The sequence below is a fragment of the Camelus bactrianus genome, chromosome 2 (assembly GCF_048773025.1).
Source record: "Camelus bactrianus isolate YW-2024 breed Bactrian camel chromosome 2, ASM4877302v1, whole genome shotgun sequence".
NCBI lineage: Eukaryota > Metazoa > Chordata > Mammalia > Artiodactyla > Camelidae > Camelus > Camelus bactrianus.
The window spans coordinates 114,342,331-114,361,278 of record NC_133540.1 but is presented as its reverse complement, the minus strand read 5'-3'; the positions used below and the strand labels follow the sequence as shown (position 1 = coordinate 114,361,278).

The following is an 18,948-nucleotide window of genomic DNA, read 5'->3' as shown; positions in this document are numbered from 1 at the left end:
GAGATAATGCAGCAGCCAATAAATAAACAAATATCTCCTTTCCTCTTCAACAAATAGGTGGCAAGACAAAAACAGTGAGATAGAATGCCTATAGATTAAGAGATACAGCAGTTCATTGCCATGTTATCATGTATGAAGCTATTTAGATTCTACTTTAAAAACATAGAACAAATCATTACATGTATGAACCAACTGGACATGTGAATAGTCACTGGATGATTGATGGTATTAAGGAATTCGTATTAATCATTTAAGAGTGATGATGATGTGGCTCGGTTAAGATAGTCCATGTTTTATAGATATAAGTACTAAAATATGGACGAAATGAAGCAGTGTCTGGGATTTACTTCCTAGTGTTTGGGGAGGGAGGAAAGTGGACAGAAGCGTGGTTAGGGCACTTTGCTCTGGGGATGACTGTTGTCATCCTGCCAGTGCACCTGCCAGTGCGTGCCTGGGCACTGCTTACATTATTTTGTTGAATTTTGTATACGTTTGAAAGCATCCATAGTCAAACAAGTTTGAGAATGCTACAGATTTACTTTAGTTCTAGGCATTAAATTGGATTGAATTAATAAATTCAAAAGTAGAGGCACTTAATCAAACATTTCTAGGGTAGTTTGAAAGTAACTGAGTGATAAAATTAAATATGGTTTGTGATATATAAAAGCAATATATTTCACTGCTGGTCTCTTTGCAAAGGGAAAAGCAATAATTATAACCTATAGCAAATTTACCTTAGACTACAGAACATAATTTTTAAGAGAACTTTCATAGTGATGCTCTATAGCATGAGACTTGAAAAATAATATTATAATAAATTTCACAATATTACAATACAAAGAAAATGCAGAAAATCTGCTTTGTGCTCAGCAGCAGAGACAAAAATCAGCCCTAACTAAATGAAAAATTTTAGTAGGCAGGTAAATACATAAAGAGTTTCAAAAAATAGGATAAGTGCAATAATAGAGGTGCACATTGAACGTGGAAAGATCGTGATCAATTCAGCCTAGGCATCAGGACAGACATCAAAGAAAATGTTATTATGTGATTTTGCTATGTGGTATGTGCAGCATTCCCTTGTGGTGATTTAAATTGTAAACTAAAAAGATATTGTTAGCAGACTTTCAGAAATAAGAACTGTCGAGTAAAATTTGCCATTGACCACTGTTTCTAGGGATTTCTTTTAAACAGAGAAAATGAAGATCACTGTCAAAGAGGGTTATAATTTGTATGCCAAGTGTGTCTGATTTTCATTTAATGCAATTCATACTTATTTAATTTGAAAGATTCTGAAGCTGAGGTGATAGAAAAAATGTCCTCCACACTTAATATACTTTCACTGTAATTGCATGCTCACCATAAATACCTTAGACTAGGACATGATTTGTAGTGCACTTTGTTTTATGTGTCTCCTAAAAGATGGAATTGCATTCGATTTCATCATTTGTTACTTTTGTTGATCATTGTGTAGTCAGTATCAACTGCTGAAAATCAGATATTTTGAAAATTTACACCTAAATATATGAACAACTTTGTTCTCATGCAGAGTTGAAAATCTTTTCAAAGAGTTAATCTATTTTGATGCACATTAATGGAGTTCAAGTCACGAGTTTATCTTAATAGTTTTCAAGGTCAGAGGGAAAATAGAATCAATAATCTGATAGATTTCTTGGAAAAATGGCATGCATGAGATACTTAGGTAGAGGTGCGTTGTACCAGCCTTCTTGTGGAAAGCATGTTATTTCTAAGGGTATATTTAAAATCTTAAATTGTTGTTTCTAGGGGCACATTTAAAACCTAGTGTACGAATTCATAGCAGTGACATTTTAATCATATCATCCAAGTGAAGCAACTGATACCATTCAACAGGCAAGGTTTTCTTCACATGTATTGTAGCAGCCCTGTTAAGTGGGGTCTCCTTGTTATTAGTCATGCCAAACCAACATGGACAGAAGGTTCCCCAAGGTTGGGCACAGGCTCACAGTAGGTGCTCAATAAATGCTTGATGAAAAATCAAAACTCTCACTGTGGTCATATGAGATAATATTTTGTACACCCTCTGCCTGCATATTTAAAAAGATCATCTCTCCAGCCCTATTTAAATGAGGGGAGAGTCCTAAAATTACCAACTGTCATTTTGAATCATCTGTTAACCCCTCTTCAGTCACTAAAATAATGAATTGGGTTTCTAAGTTGGTTTGATCTCATGATTCAGTAAACAATTGTATCTGTCTTACCAGAGATAGGAGAATACATTGATTGTGTTTTGGAAGTACATTAACCATTTTGAACCACTCAAGGAATGGGAGTAGGCTGAATGGACTGAAAGTGTTGCTTTTCTCTGGAAGGTACCTCGATTCTGCTGCTGTCATTTCAGGTTTTGGTTTTTAACATGCATTGCAGCATAGAAATGTTAAGCTTAATTTTGACATAACCCAGAGAGCCATTTCCTGTGTATAAATAAATGGAATAATTTATATAATTAGAATACCAAGTTAGATGTGGGTTAGATGTGGTTAGGATCTTGGTATCTGTAAAGAGTTCCTCTTCCACTTAATGAAGAAATGATTACTCCCTGTGAGTAAACTTACTATTGTGTCTGATCCAAATCCACTATTCTTTAACTTTAGCTAAATACAACAATAGCAGCAACAACAAATTCCATTAGGGAAGGAGGAAACATGACCAAAGGTCACTTATTGATTAATACAGGACTCATACTTAACTACATGTTGCAACCAACTAGCTGATTGTATGTGTTTTTGGTTTTTTCCCCCAGTTGTCAGTTGGCCGTTTTATTCTGTTGATAGTTAAATTGCACTTCCTAGAGTTTCTAGTATATAAATTACTTCAGAAAACACTACAATGATGTTGTCATTTTTCACTTTAATTTACATGAACTTACTTGCATTTCACATAGAATATATAGGAAAAGAGAGATAATCTGTCAAAAATGTGAATGTTGTAAATCAACTATACTTTAATAAAAATAAATAAATAATAAATAAAAAGTACGAATGTTAAATACATTAATAGGTTTTTATACGGTTTTACCTCAAAAAATTTTTATTAGATATGAAAGAAAATTGATAGAAGTTATTATCTGTTGGTTACAAAATATGTGGAAAGATAGACTTCTTAAACTGCAAACTATGTGAAAAGGGAAGAAAATTCAGAAGTTATTCCCAAATTAAAACTTACTTAAACTAAAACTTACTGGAATATTTTACAGTTAACTAGAAACTGAGTCAAACAATGCTAACAGAGAAAAATAGTCACTCTAAACAGAATTGTAAAGTGGAGCCTTTTTGTATAATAAAGTGTACGGCAGAGGGGTGTGAAAATCATATATGTTAAGTAGACCAGTTGCCTTTTCTCTAATGGATTTAAATAGTGAATGATTGGTAAATGAAGATGTGAGATGAATAATCACATCCTAATATGTCATGTATATGAATTTTCTCTTCTATATTGACTATAATGCATGTAGAATATAAAAAAGCAAAGGACTTATGTATTTATGTATATATTATTGTATTCTACTTCCCCAAATGGAAATATATCTGATGAGCCTTCTCAGAGATTAGGAAACTGGACAATTGCCAATTAAATACTGTTACTGACCCCTCCCACTGATCTGTCATCCTTGGTTACCTAGACCACTTCCTCTTGCCACAAAAAGGCCACGATTCTTTCTGCAACTAATCCCTCTACGCATACAGTGGCTGCATCCTCGTCAAGTCTGATTAGTCTATTGAGGCGCGATTATTACTGCTTAATATGTTATATGAATATTGTGGAGTCATTTTTCTTAAGAAATTTTTATGTTTTTCATAAGAAACTACTTTCCGTTTTACTCTTAACGTTTTGTGTCACATGCTATATAATCTTAAAATTGTAAATTTCAAATACATTGCTTTTCATGACAAAAGAAGCAGAAAATAATTTGTCTATTAACATGATACTATTTTCAGTAATCTAAAATTTTCCAAGCTTCCATTTTCATTGTTTTTCAATGTGCATGGTAACTTAATTTACGTAAAAGATCTAACTTAAATTAAATATGTGTGAATTGGCATTCCTTTTGAATAACACTTAAATTTCAAAGTACCACCAAATATCAGTATTCAGCGCACTGCAGTGGAGGTAGGAACATCTGTCTTCCTGTTTCTTGATTTGCTTATGGCTATTTCCACTTTTGGATTCAAAGTCAGCAGTTTAGCACACATTCAGGCTTGCAGATATGTGAGCTAATAGCCATGGAGAAATGTGACTGCTGTACATGTGATCTGGAAGGTTCATCTCCTGGTGATAAGGCTCATCTAGTTGAATATAAGTATATGGCATAGAAACCTGTCATCATATTCTCAGAAACTACAATGCCACTTGTGGATTAAACCAGAGGTGAATTTCATTTGCAACAAATTGTACTATTTATTCCACTAATTCCTCCTTAAAATATTATTTCTCATTGGAAGACCAAATGCCTTCTGTATGAAAAATGGACTCTGCTGCTTACACATACCTGCTCATTATCACCATGGCTGAATAGACTAGACCGAGTGTCTAGGGAGTGGTAAGTTTAAGTTATTGCAATTAAGCATTTGTGTAATAAATATGGTAGAAGGAGGCCACTAAAGGCTAAAGCCAGGCATACTCCTCTAGGGGACAGTGCAGGGTACTAGGCAGATACCTGTGTGCTTCCTGGGAGAACTGAATATAGAATCTTTCAGTCTTGATAATGACATTAACTGCCTGGGCTATTTTATTTTGTTTTAAAGAAATTACTCCTGTGAGAAAAATGAGCCTCATTCTAAAGAGTCATCTCCAGGACCTCAGATGCTTCAGGTTTGCTTGGCCCCCAGTTTAGTCAGGCTTGCATTGCCATCAAACCAGACAACAGCACCCTAGAGTGAACACTTATCCCAAAGAGAAACTCTGCTAGATTAAAGTCCTATCAAATGAGGAGTTGCTAGGAGAGGACATTTTCAGTGTCTATGGCAAAAGTTTGCACTAGTAAATGATGCTTATCCGTCTTGCTGGAAATTTAGCTTCCCAGAGAAGGCCAGTCGATCAGAGTGCAGAACTGATGAGGCCAAGGCCATGGTCTAGAGACCAGTTACCTTTGGAAAAGAAGATTCTGTATATATACATGTGTATACATACATATTATTGAAGTATAGTTGATTTACAATATTAGTTTCAGGTCTGCAACATGGTGGTTCAATATTTTTATAGATTACATTCCATTCAAAGTTATTATAAAACACTGACCATATTCCCTGTGCTGCACAATACATCCCTGTAGTTCATGTATTTTATACATAGTAGTTTGTACCTCTTAATCCCCTACCCCTATCTTGCCCATCCCTCCTTCCCCTTCCACACTGGTAACCAGAGTTGTTCTCTATATCTGTGAGTCTGTTTCTGTTTTGTTATATTCCTTCATTTGTTTTATGTTTTTAGATTCCACATATAGTGATAACATACAGTATTCGTCTTTCTCTGTTTGACTTATTTCACTAAGCATAATACTGTCCAGGTCCATCCATGTTGTTGCCAATGCCAATATTTCATTTTTAATAGCTGAGTAGTATTCTTGTGTGTGTATTCCAGTAGTATTCTGTTCACCTACTGATGGACGCTTAGGTTGCTTTCATTTCTTGGCTATTGTAAATAATGCTGTTGTGAGCACTGGGGTTCATGTATCTTTTCGAAATAGTGTTTTCTTTTTCTTCAGATATATATACCCAGGAGTAGAATTGCTGGGTCATATGGTAGTTCTATTTTAGTTTTTTGAGGGACCTCCATACTGTTTTCCACAATGGCTACACCAATTTACATTCCTACCAACAGTGTATTAGGATTCCCTTTTCCCCACATCCTTGTCAATATTGTTATTTATAGACTTTTTGATTATAGCCATTCTGACAGGTGTCAGGTGATATCTCATTGTGGTTTTGATTTGCATTTATCTGATGATTAGCTATGTTGAGAATCTTTCCTTGTGCCTGTTTGCCAGCTGTGTATCTTTTTTGGAAAAATGTCTGTTCAGGTCTTCTGCCCATTTTTAAATTGGGTTGTTTGATTTTTTTGGTATTAGTTGTATGAACTGTTTATATATTCTGGATATTAACTCCTTATTGGTCATATCATTTGCAAATATTTTCTCTGATTCTGTAGGTTGTCTTTTCATTTTGTTGATGGTCCTTTGCTTGCAGAAGCTTTTAAGTTTAATTAGGTCCCATTTGTTTCTTTTTCCCTTTTGTCTATTTCCTTTGCCTTAGGAGATAGATCCAAAAAGTACTGCTATGATTTATGTCAAAGAGTTATTCTAGGAATTGTGTCATTTCCCATTTTACATTTAGGTCTTTAATCCATTTTGAGTTTATTTTTTGTGTGTGGTGTGAAGATTTTGAAGTCACAACTTCATTGTTTAATGTGAATATATGATCTTGCTAACATAAGCATTGGTCACCAGAAATATTTGATGAAAAAATACAGATGTTTTAATATGGATCACACAGTTACTACTAGATGAAAAAACAACTCCAAGAGTAGAATGATCCAGACCCTGGCTTTACATTGTGGCTCTGCCCCTTTCTGTTTGAGTGTTGGAAGGTTGTTCACCTCTCTGAAACTCAGATTCGTTCTCTATAAAGTGGAGGTAATAACTCATATGCCATATGGTTCTTGTGAGAAGTAAATGAAGCAACATATGTAAAACATCTAGCATTATATTTAGCAAGTTGGTAGGTGCTAAATAAATTATACTTATTTTTATTATATTGTTATTTTATTTTTGTTATAGTATTATGTCATGCATCAGTTTCATCTTTTTATACCAGGAGAATATATATAGCTTCTCTCTTTATAGAATTTTAAATCAATATATATTTTTAAATTTAAACAGTTATATTTTCAATGTGAACATGACAATTTCAGCAAAAATAACAAGGACCAACTTTGTGCCAATAGCTGTGGAGGATACAAAAGAAGACAAAATCTAGTATCTTAGAGAATCTTGCAGTCTATTTAGGAAAACATGCAGTGCATAATCTGTGTATGCTTGAGCATTTTAACATACCTCCTTGTGCATTGATCTATAATACCCGTGACCTATGATCTCAGCTATGTAAAGCAATAGATGTACTTATGTATCTTATGTAAAGTTACCAGAAAGTGCAAGTGATGTTTAAAAAATAAACACCTTATAAATAGTTTGGGTACAGGAACATGTGATATATTCTAATGTGGGACAGAGTATAGCTGTTTCTCACAGGAGTGTCTATCTTACCCTTCTCTCACCTGCTCTCTCACCATGAATGCTATTTTCCCTTATTTATTTTGCTCCCAAGAAGAGAGAGAACACTTCTTTTTTCAGATAAACAGTGGTAAAAGCTTGAGAAAGTCATTTCCTACTTTGCTACTTGCAGACCATCCAAGGTGATGGAAAATACACCCCTCCCCTCAAAAAAAGAAGAACACCGATGCCAGTTGCTCTAAGGACTGGCTTTGTCAACTTACTCAGACTCAATTTATGTGACAAATGTACCTAAATGACAGTAAACCCATTCAGAGCAACACTGAGCGCATGGAGCGACGCAGGCAACAGCGCTGTCTGCTTTGTGCAATGAACATATCAATAATTCAAAACTCTATTGATGCTTGATTTTTTCCCCATTTCATCTAATGCATCCTACACAGAACTCTGAGTCAATGTATTCAGAGGGTTCCATACAATCTTATAGACAAGAATGATTTTCCCTACAGAAGCAGTAATGAGTTGCAGTGATCATTGTTTCTGAACTCCATGACATAATTCTAAATATTCCAATGACATTTTTTTCTCCCTTTCACTACATCATAAACAACTTCTGACTAAATCCAGTTATATTTGCATTTTGGACTATAAATTTGGTATGTCTAGAGAGCATTTAATTTACCATTTAGTTATATGGATTTGAACTGGCACTAAATTTTTGCTGTGAGGTTGGCAACTAAACAAAACATAAAATGTTATCCGTTGAAATATTTATTTATTCCAATGCAGCTTGATTGCCTTTGTTGATCTGGACAGCTATTCCAATGGTTTCCAATCTAATCCAACTGATTCTCAATGGTTTGTTTCTATAAATGTTCCCCACCACTCAGGCTCTAACCCACCACGATGATAAAAATAACAAACTATATGAACTTTGTATACTTTGAATATATAGTACAAGCTTCATCACTGGAGCAAAGAAAATTTTTTTTTTCCTTTTAGTCTTACAGATGATGAGTGATTGAGACACTAATTTAACAAATTAGGTGCAGTAAAACCACACTAATTCAGACTAATTGTGTGGAAAATTTTAATGAAGAAGTGAAAAATTTGATAAAGAAGTTTGAAATGAAGTTTTATTTCTTCAAAATATTTACTATATCTTGTACTAATAACTAATCGTGTCATTATACTGACTTCATATGCTTACTTTTTAAAGCAAAAACATGTAAAGTATTTGCAGTTTACACTTTGCAGGAGCAGGAAGATCGGTATGCTCTGGAAACTTTAGCCAAGTGCTTCCCTTTGTTCTCCTACCTCCTGCCAGTCCTCTTGTTTTTAACACTAAATTGCCTCAGAATCTCCTTTTTAAGAGATAATGCAAATATCTAAAGGGCTTAAAGATATGAAATTTAAAAACCATTCCCTTACTTGTTATTTTATTCAGTCAACAATATTTCACATTACAGCCCACTAAACCATAGGAGTGAGTGGTTCACTAACTTGACATATTTTCTATATCGATGCCAAAGTATTTCTGGAAGTTTTTTTAAGATTATTTTAAAAAATGGAAAATATTTCTTAAGCTACATAGTTATCTCCTCTATTAATGTAAAATAACTGATTAATATAAATGTTTTAATAAGATCATACAAAGGTATTTGATGTGGATATTAGTTAGGAATATTTCTATCGATTATAGACTTTTAAAAGAGGGGTAAGCTTCTGTGATTCCTAAATTCTTTGACAGAAGCTGTGTGAGTTCATCATTTTGCTTTTGATGATAGAGAGTAAATATCATCAGGCAAAGCTAATTAAAACACATAATTGTTTATTCCTCTGAAACAGTCATATATGTCAATGCTGCACACAAATTAAATTTTTTTTTTTTTTTTTTACTTTTAATTTTGCTACCATGGGAATGGTAGCAAAATTGCTTCTGGTTTTATTGAGGAATCATTTTGAATTTTAGCCAATTAATACAATATATATGCTTCTTAGGCAATAATAGGAAATATCTTTACAACTTGGTAAAATCAGCTCTCAGTCCTGTAATGGCCCTCTTTACTCATGCAACTCCAGAGTACATTAGAAATGTCCTCTTTTCCCAAAAAGGTACATCTGTAGTTGAACTCTAATAAGAAAACTGAGAAGCTAAGTTTTCCAATTTTCAATAAGATAAATACGTGTTAAAAGCAGAGTTCAGTCAAACTGGTTTAATATGTGCCTATTTTCTTAGCATAAAAGTAGCCTCAGGGGGCAAAAAACTCTGCATCATGTAAACCATAAATTGCATCTGTAGAGTTTTTTGTGTTTTTTTATTTTTGTTTTTGTTTTTTGGGTTTTGTTCTTATTGAATTGAACTCTGAGATCCATGCAAAACCTGAAGGAATTTAAAATCCAGGAAAATCTGAAGGGGGCTGTGAATTTGTCTGGCACTCACCCTCTAGGGCCTCAGTTTATCCATCTGTTAAATGTGGTGCCAGGCATGGACTGAGTCCAGTCTAATGTCAAATTCAGTTCTGGTTTATAGTAGAGAAACGGAAAGGAGCAGGAAGGTAGGAGGTATGAGGGGAAGGTGAGATCAACTCTATGCGGCTGCCGTTTTTAACTCCATAATTCAGTTTTTAAGAAACCGGAATCACCTAAGGCCTTTGTAAAGTGCACATTCCTGACTCTTACCCCCAGAGCAATTAAATACATATCTTGCGGTAAAGGTGGAGTTGAAATATCCATTTTTAACAAATGCCATTTTTTCTCACACTGTAATTAAGACCCAGTAATGGGGCATAAAATCAATTTAGTGAGTCTTAACAAGCATTTTTTTTAATTAATGAGGAGAATAAAATGAGATGGAATATGGTTAAAATATGTAATATATATCAAGTTATACTGCATACAGTAAAGAAAAATGTTGTTTTGTCAAGCTTCCCTTTGTCGTGTGTGTGTGTGTGTGTGTGTGTGTGTATATACTTGTACATACAGGATAGGAATGCAACATTGATTTCCTACTGTTCGTAGTGATTTAAAAAAACAACTTTGAAAGCCACTACTGAGAATTCTCTTACACTATAGATTTAGAGAATGACTATTTAGAACAATGCAAACTCTAAGATATTCCTATCCCCTCCGCTTTGAAAATAGATAAACTTACTTTTCTAAAAAAAGGCCCTTGTAGTATTTCAGTATTCCAGAATTAAAGGATAAAAATTGCCCTTACTTTGACTTTCCAAACTCACGTACTTTGCGTACATGTCAATTTTTGTTCTTTCTGTTTAAATAATCCCTCCTTCCCTAATTTTCCATGCCTTTATTATCTCCAGCTCCTTAAAGCTATCTTACAAGATGTAGGTCCCTCCAGTAAGGCCAATCCCATCTGAGCTGCCCCGTGTGAGGTAGGAGCTCCCTCGTCTGCTGCTGCGTCCTGTTAGGTCTTTTAGCCAGTGGGAAGCAGTGGCATACCAGCCAGGACGAGGCTGAGTCATCTGGTCATTCCCATTATGTCCCTTTTTTGGATTTGCCTCTTCTGTTGCCTCCATCTTTCAAAATGTATCCTTACTTTCCCTGGACCCTTTCTAGAACAGAATCCACTCGACTCTGACTCTATTACTCTGCCATCTTTCACCAACTCTCCACCAAATGCATTTGTTTGTGGGTAGGGGTAGGAGAGCAATGAATGGCTGCAATTCTTGGTGTTGGTTTTTACTGTAACTAAATTTCCTGATGATGGGTGGGCCTGACTGCCACTTCATTGCCTACTGTAAGGAGGATCTCAGTGTTAGAATAATGATAAGACAGGTAACAGTTGTAACATTAATAAAACAAATGATGTGCTCAGAGTTCTACACTGTTTATATCAGAGATTCTCAAAGTTTGGTGTGCATCACAATCATGTTTGTTTTTTTTTCCTAAACAGATTTTCTTAATTTGGGGTCCGGGGGCTTTTGAGAACTGAACAATTCCTCACATAATTGCCATGCACACTGGAGATTAGGACTCACTGGATTGTGTAACTTACATCTCATAGTCATACTGTGTTGTAAGTGCTCCCAGTTTTCCCCCATGTTAGAGATTAGGAAACTGAGGCTTCCAGGAATTCAGTACCTTGCCTTAGAGCTTAGAGCTTGTAAGTATTAAAGCTCATGTGAGCAAAGTAGGGATCCAAGAAATATTTTTGAATTGTTACTGAAATGAGAAAGTTTATGTGTCAACTTTAAGTCCAGTCCTTTTTCTAGCTGAAAGAAGAATCGATGGAATAGTTATGAATTTGGGACTTTAATCTCCTTCTTCAAATGTCTCATAATCCTTAAGTATGAAATTTTTGACATTTACATCACTCATGAAAGATTTTCTTAAGGCACCAAGTATTTTAATTAGTGGTACTGTGTTATCTGAGGGGAGCAATGCACCATCTAGAAGACAATGCATTCTGGTTGTCATTATATGAATACCACGGGTAGTCACAAATAGAAGCACAGAGGTCACAGGACAGAGCAAGGGTAATGTGTCCTGGATGGGTGATGCAATGTGTTAGTAGAATGACATGAGAAATTTGGGAGAAAAAGAAAGTGAAAAATTATGGCATAAAAAATGTCAAAAGGAGGAAGCGGAACTAAAGACATGGTTTTAGAAATGCTTCATAAAGCTGCCGGTGATGTCCTAGTCTTAAAGGAAGACCTAGTAAATTATTGTATAGAAATAAAGTGATGACTAGCAATATACATTTGTAATGATGAAAAATAGAGTTATCATTAGCCGTATAAGACTAATTGCTGATTGAGGAGTGTAATATGTCCTGCATGTCTTATGACAAGTATTAGATAACTTCATGAAGATGAATTTGCTTGTGTTTTTAGTGGCATGTTGATCATCCCCATACTAATGAATAAATAAAACTCTCTTAGTCTTCTTGTTTTTGAACAAAACCCCAAGCATGGCTGATTTTAATTACAAATTACTTTCTCTAGAATGTATTATAGCTTTTAGAAAATAACACCCAAGTCATTTATTTTCCCAAAGTAGATAAAGTGAATGATAAGAAACACTCATTTTAAGTTTTTCTGTAATCATCTTAAAAATGTAGGCCATCTGCTTCCAAAAGGGTTTGGAGTAATTTATGATAAAACAAATTTACAATGAGACATTAAAATAGAAGTAATACCTCAAAAACGACATAGAGAGAAGAATGAGGAAATATACCTGCCCTACTTGGGCTTATAAATAGATGAGATTGAAGGCTGAGATTCCTGGCAGCCAAGGCAGAGTGAAATTAGAATGATTTTCCATTTTATTTTATGATTAGAGTGGATTTTCAACCCTGCTGGCCTCAATGCTGAACTCTCTCCCAAAATAATTTTGAGATGTAGTCCAAGTGTCAGTATTCTTTAAGGTAGTTCACATGCACAAGCAAAGCTGCACAGCTCACCGGGGCAAAACAAAGCAGGATGGTTCATTAGACTTTAAGAAAATTACTTAAACCCCACATGGTAAAAAGTAAACTATATGTCTTGTCAACTCTGAGTATCTAATTTTCAGCCTAAGGAACTCTTATCAGAAGTGGCTGAAATAATTGATTTTATTCTCCTCAGGCCTTGCTTTCTTGTGTAGTCCAGGTTCTACCATCCTGTACTTTTAAGTAATCTGTGCAAGAATATGAGTTAGTTAAGCCAGTGTTCTTGTGAATCTATGCAGAAGTCAGTGTCTGTTTATCAATTTCTCGGGGGTCAATCAAGGCCAAGCTACTACTTGAGTAATAACTGAGTTAAGAACCAACTCATGGATCACTTAGCAACTGTGTGACTCTGGGCAAGTGACCTCCATGGATATTGGTTTCAGCACCTACCCCATAGTGCTATTGTGAAAATTAAATAAGTTTTGAATGGACACGTGATAAGCAATCAATGAGTGTTAGGGAATATCACTATGGGTTCAAGTACAGACATTTTATCAGCTATATCATTAAGGAGGCTTTGCCTTCTTCCAGTGTGTTCTGGGAAATGTCTGCTACCAAATACTGATTGCCCCCTAGAAAGGTTTCTCTTTCCATTGATCAGTTGCAATATGTGAGTTTCTCGCTCAGCAAAGTATCTCTGTTTTGCTTCAGGGTTCCCTGTCAAACGAGATGAAGGTAATACATGCCATCTCTAGTTATTCACAATCTGCCATCATAAGCAGTTGTCATTAAAAAAAAAACTGAAGTTAAACATTAAAAAAAAGGCTTCCCATGACTGTCTTGTTTCCTCCAGAATATGAGTTGACTTAATTGCATGGTTTATTATTAATTTTATTTCTTAATACAAAAAATGTGTATAATGAGATCCAAGGGGCAGGAGCACTGGTGATTCAAAAACTTTAATAAGCTATAATGAGTTTCACAAATCATGGGTACTCAAAGTGTTATCATTTTAGCGCTTCTAAAGTGAATGTTAAGATATCAGTGAAGCAATGTGTACAAAATATCAATGTATATAAAGTTGTGTGAAAAAGAATCAGAAACTTGAAAAAGGTCATAAGATAAAAAAAAAAGAAAGAATAAAAGTATTTTATTTTAGATATGGTTCCCCATGTATCTTATAAATATGAAATGTAAACAGGCTTGGAAAGCCCAGTAGAAGTAGTACTACTACTAAAATATGATGTAATTGCCTTATGGACTTGTTTTTTCCCTCATACTTAAAAATGTCTCTTTTCTATAAGCTTAAGAATGCAACCATTTTTCTCAAGGAGGTGGTGATTTAAATAAGTTGCTCTTGTGGCATTTAATATCGAAATGATATATGGCAAATATTGGGTAATATTAGTTACACTTTCAAATTATGGCTGAAAATTAACCTCCAGTCAGTTTCTGACTACCTGCCCTACTGCACAAGAATCACATTTGAGTCCTCACATAAGGGTCAAGTTGTGAGTATCTTCATTTCCCTAAAGAGTCGTGAAATGCCAGCATGCTTACTTATTATTTATTTGGCGAATTTATTTTCCTCCTTTCTTCTGAACGTCTCAAGTTTTTATACAAAGAATTCATCCTCCTAGAAAGTGTCTTCAATGCACAAGTATAAAACAAAGAAGAAATAAGAAAGAAAGTAGCAGATATGAGGCAATATCTACAAATATGGTAACTCCAATTAGGCACCAATTAGGATTTATTAACTCTCTCTAGTGTAGATGAGGCTATTCTTGAAAATCAAGACATTCATTATCTTTTTTTTATGTTAGCCTGGTGGGACGGATTCATTTCTTCCAAGTTCATGGAATTTCTTTTAGTGCCTGTATCAGCTCTCTAAATCTTCGGCCTTGTAGACACAATTTTGAGTTCAATTCACCATTATCATTTATAGAACACTCTACAATGTAAAATCTGTTTCACTTACAAGATCAAATTGGATTTTCATTGCATTTTTTAAAATGGAGAAATCAGCATTTATATTTACAAAAGTTGAAACCTGGCTCGGAAGAATTAAGTCAGTGGCCCAAGCTTGTTCAACTTCTCTTTGCTGTCAGAAAAATAAATTCTGGTTTCCAGATTTGAAAGTCCAGGGGTTTCCCCAAATACAACATAGTTATCTGATCGAAATATAAATTTGAAGTGGATTTCCCCACATGGATGAGTCGACAGAGACCAGGTCCACTTGATTTTGTTATGCTTGATATTGGTTCTTTCACTGTATTAAGAGAAAAATAAATGTGAAAATAGATTTTAAAGATTATTTTAACATTTTGACACTTACTAAACACTTTCAACATAAAATATAAAACAATGTATTTGAGTGTGTTATGAAATCAGTCTAGTTATTAGAATTCCATGCTGGTTCTCAATGCCCTACTGGTGGGGTGATTCAGGAATGGAAAATCAATTTACATCTGAGTGATGACTTTAACCTCTGCCATAAGTGGGAAGCCTGGGCCCAACTGCTTTACTTCTCTTTTCTCCCCATCATGTCTCAGGTGCTCCATGTCCCACTGGATGCATTTCCTCTTGCTGCTGTCACAAATTGCCAAGAATTTAATGCTTTAAAACTACGCTGATTTTTTAACTTATAATTTTTGATGTCAAAAATCCAAAATGGGTTTCCCTGGGCTAAAAGCAAGGGGTTGGTAAGGTAATATTAATGCTGGAGGCTCTAGAAGAAAATCTACTCTCTTCCTTACCTTTAATAGTGTCTAGAGGCCACCACCTTTCCTTGGCATGTGGCCACTTCCTCTTTCTTCAAAGCTCAGGAAGGTGAGTTTAGATCTTCTCACATTGCGTTATGCTGACCTCCTTTTCTGCATTCCCTGTCTCCTTTTAAGAGCCCTGTGATTACCTTGGGCTCACCCAGATAATCCAAAGTAATTTCTGTATTGTAAGGTCCATTGATTAGCAATCTTAATTCTATCTGCAGTCTTAAACTCCCCTTTGCATGTAAGGTCCCCTATTCATAGGTTCCAGGGATTAGGACGTGGACATGATTGGGGTCCACTTTTCTGCCTTCCAAACCCACTGTCACTGATTTTCCTGGAGTCATTTGACTTGTATTAAGAAATGAAAATGAGCATACACGGGACAAAGAATATATTCTTCCTTAGGGACACTGGTAGCTGTTCTTTTTTGACAAATAGATGAAACAAGTAAGTGGCAGGGATGGCAGAGGAGAAGTGGGTTTACCTGGGTAGCAGAAGATTCTGGGTTGAGTTAGTTAGGTTTCAACTCAATTTAAGAACTAAATCTTGAGCTGAACACTTCAGAGCCTTATTCCATTTGTGTATCCTGATTCCATCCAGACCAAGAAAAGCTACTTAAGGACACAGTCCTTCATTCCGTAGAATATGAAAACCCAATGTTTTTCAACGTATATAGTTTCCCAAACAGATTTTACCAGGTGCAGTTTGGGTGAAATGCCTAGGATAGAAAAGAAAAAAAAAAAAAAGAGAAAAATGTGAAGCATCTGTTTGAGTGGATCCTAGAACGCAAGTTTCATTTTCATTCCTTTCAGTGTGGAGGGCTGATTCAGGTGCCTGTGAGGCGGGCTTGCTTCTCAGCTTCCCCGTATTTTAGGAGGTAGCTGTTTAAAGGCGATTTTTTGTCCTTGTGGTTGTTTATTTGTTCATTTTTAGTGTTTTAGTGGTTGGAAACCTGGGCAGCTCTTTTGCAGTTCTGCTTGGAGTTCTGCATTGCTCCCTTGAACCGCTGCAGACTGACTCCAACTGTGTAGTTTAAGGCAGAGGTTTATCGACCTCATTCAGCTGCTTCTGGAACTCCATGGGTGTGTAGAGTAGTCATGCAAAGCAACCAAGAGGCTTATGAACTGAGCTTTTGATGATTATCACAATAGCAAAAAGGAAAGAAAAAGAAACCTTTGCTTGTATTCTCTGAGTGCTTTTGTACGATTAATCTACACTTGCCCAACCAAGCTTAATCTCTCAATTTGCAGCATGTTGACTTTTTGGCACAGTGGTAGGCACAAAGCAAGTGTTTAATAAGTCTTTGCTGGATTGAATGTCATTGCAAAGATAGTATTTTTCTCATTAGTTGCCTGTCAATATTCTCTTTTCCTAACTAGGCCTCCCTCTGCCTTCCTGTTTCTCTGTGCCCGTAAACATAGAAGCTTACAAGGGAATATGTAGGGTCTCAAAAGGAAATGGGAGGTGAAATCCAGTCAGTGGCCCAGTTTGCTTTCACCACTCAATTTCATACCAACTTTACTAACCTCTGCTATTGGAATCATGCATTTAAGAGATGAATGAGACCTTACAGCCTCTAGCGCACAGTAGGAATGCAGCTGAACATTTTTATGTGGTTGAGTCAAAGAAGAAATCACAGAAGAGGTGGTTTCACAGGCTAGGGAAGAACATGTTCCGTGGAGCTGACATTCCAGAGAATGTCTTTGCTTTTTCACAAATGTCTTTTACAAAGATGTTAAAGCCGTCTTTGTAGCTTTTCATTGAGGTAATTGACTAAAATGTTTGGTTATTATGTGTATTTTTGTTCATGGTTTTCATTTCATGAGTAAATGCATTCCAAGTTGCACTAATATTTTCAAGACCATGCAGTGCACAAAGGAATTTCTTAATGGATGAGCAGAGTCTACTTTTAAAATCATTGATTTCAATCATGTATTCACTGATTCAACAAACCTATCTTCTAAAAGTTTCAGGTAATTAAGGAATGTAAAGGATATTAAATACCATCTGTTATAACTACTTTATTTTAAAGTTGAAATGCTAAAGCTGAAAGATTAATCTTTCCCCCAGATTTTACTCTTAGTATCAGAGCAAGTACTGGACTCCAGGTCTCCTGATCCCTCAGGTCAGAGTTATTTCCAAAAAGAACAAGAAATAGTAAACCATGATAATAAATGACAATTGAATCTAAACTATGTTCAATGCACTGTTACTGAAACAGAAGTATAATGGATACACACTGTTTGAGAGGACTTTATACACTAGTTGAGAACTCTTTTCATTTTAAAAAATGTTAACACAACAGAAAAGTTGTATTTTTTACATTTGAGTTTTTACATTTTATTATGGTTGAAAATAATTTTTAAACAGCATTTTATGAATTGGGAAAGTTACATGAAATTGAAATTCCCATTTCCATAAATAAAGTGTTATTGGGACTTAGCTCTTGTCATTCATTTATGCATCTTCAGTGGGTTATTTTTCAAGACAATGTCAGAATAAGTAGGGGTGACAGAGAAAAAAGAGACCTCTGACCTATAAGGCCTGAAAGATTCACTTTCGGGCCCTTTATCAAAAAGTTTGCCAAATCCTTGACTAGGTTTAATAGAAGCCAGCAAAAAAGAGCAAAACATAGATCAAACGATGTGTGCACAATACTGAGGACCCACGCTTCATGTTTTAGAGCACACTATCTTTTTAGGAGTTTTTCAGAAGAAAACGATGTTTGCCTACATTTACTAAGAGTTTTAGGTTTGGGCTATTCTGTTTTCTGATATTTTCATTAGAGAAAAAAAAAATAGGAAACCAGTTTGTATTTTCAGGCTAGATTAGTTCTTGCAGTAGTTTGAATATTAAATTTATTTTTTTCTCATTTTAAAATCGAAATATTAACATGATCCGTACGCGAGAAGTGACACCAGTAAAATGAATAGCACTTCCCCGGCACATAGTGGCTTCTGTTTTAATACTCTGGTCGTTATTCTTCTGCAGTGTTAAATAGTTTGTGACCTAGTGGGCTAAGAACAATAAAGTATAACCTGCATTCTTGGCTTTTTTCAGGACAAACATACACAGTACTGTCAAAATTAATGACATTTTGTAATTGCATGTAAGTCAAAAGAAATAAATACAGTTATTTAACTTCTCCTTCCCCAAATGAGTTTTAATTAACTAATACAAATGTCTCAACATGTTTCTTTTTTACTCCCCTTTCATCTGCTATTGACTTGAAAGAAAGAAAGGCAGTTTGAAGTACGGAAGAATCTTGAAACGTTAGCAAAGGAATATGCCCTTAAAAAGTTAAAAGACCTCATTAAGGTTTGTTTGAAGATTCTGCCAGACACAGTCCAGCTAATTCCCTATGGAATCCTAGATATGTTTGTTCAGTTGCCACTGACACCGGTTGAAAATGTTTGCAGATTAATCAAGTTCCTGTTCATTTGCGAGGAAAGATCTCACAGTCTGAGATAACTCCTCTTTAAAAATAAAAAGCCAAAGCAGGGCTCCTTATAATACAGCCATGT

General features: G+C 35.2%; 1 protein-coding gene across 12 annotated transcripts in view; it reads left to right on the top strand.

Moving 5' to 3' along the window:
* The window catches only part of PCDH7 (protocadherin 7), a 387,317-nt gene that overhangs the window by 155,233 nt on the left and 213,136 nt on the right, over positions 1-18,948 (top strand). The gene's annotated exons all lie outside the window — the stretch shown is intronic.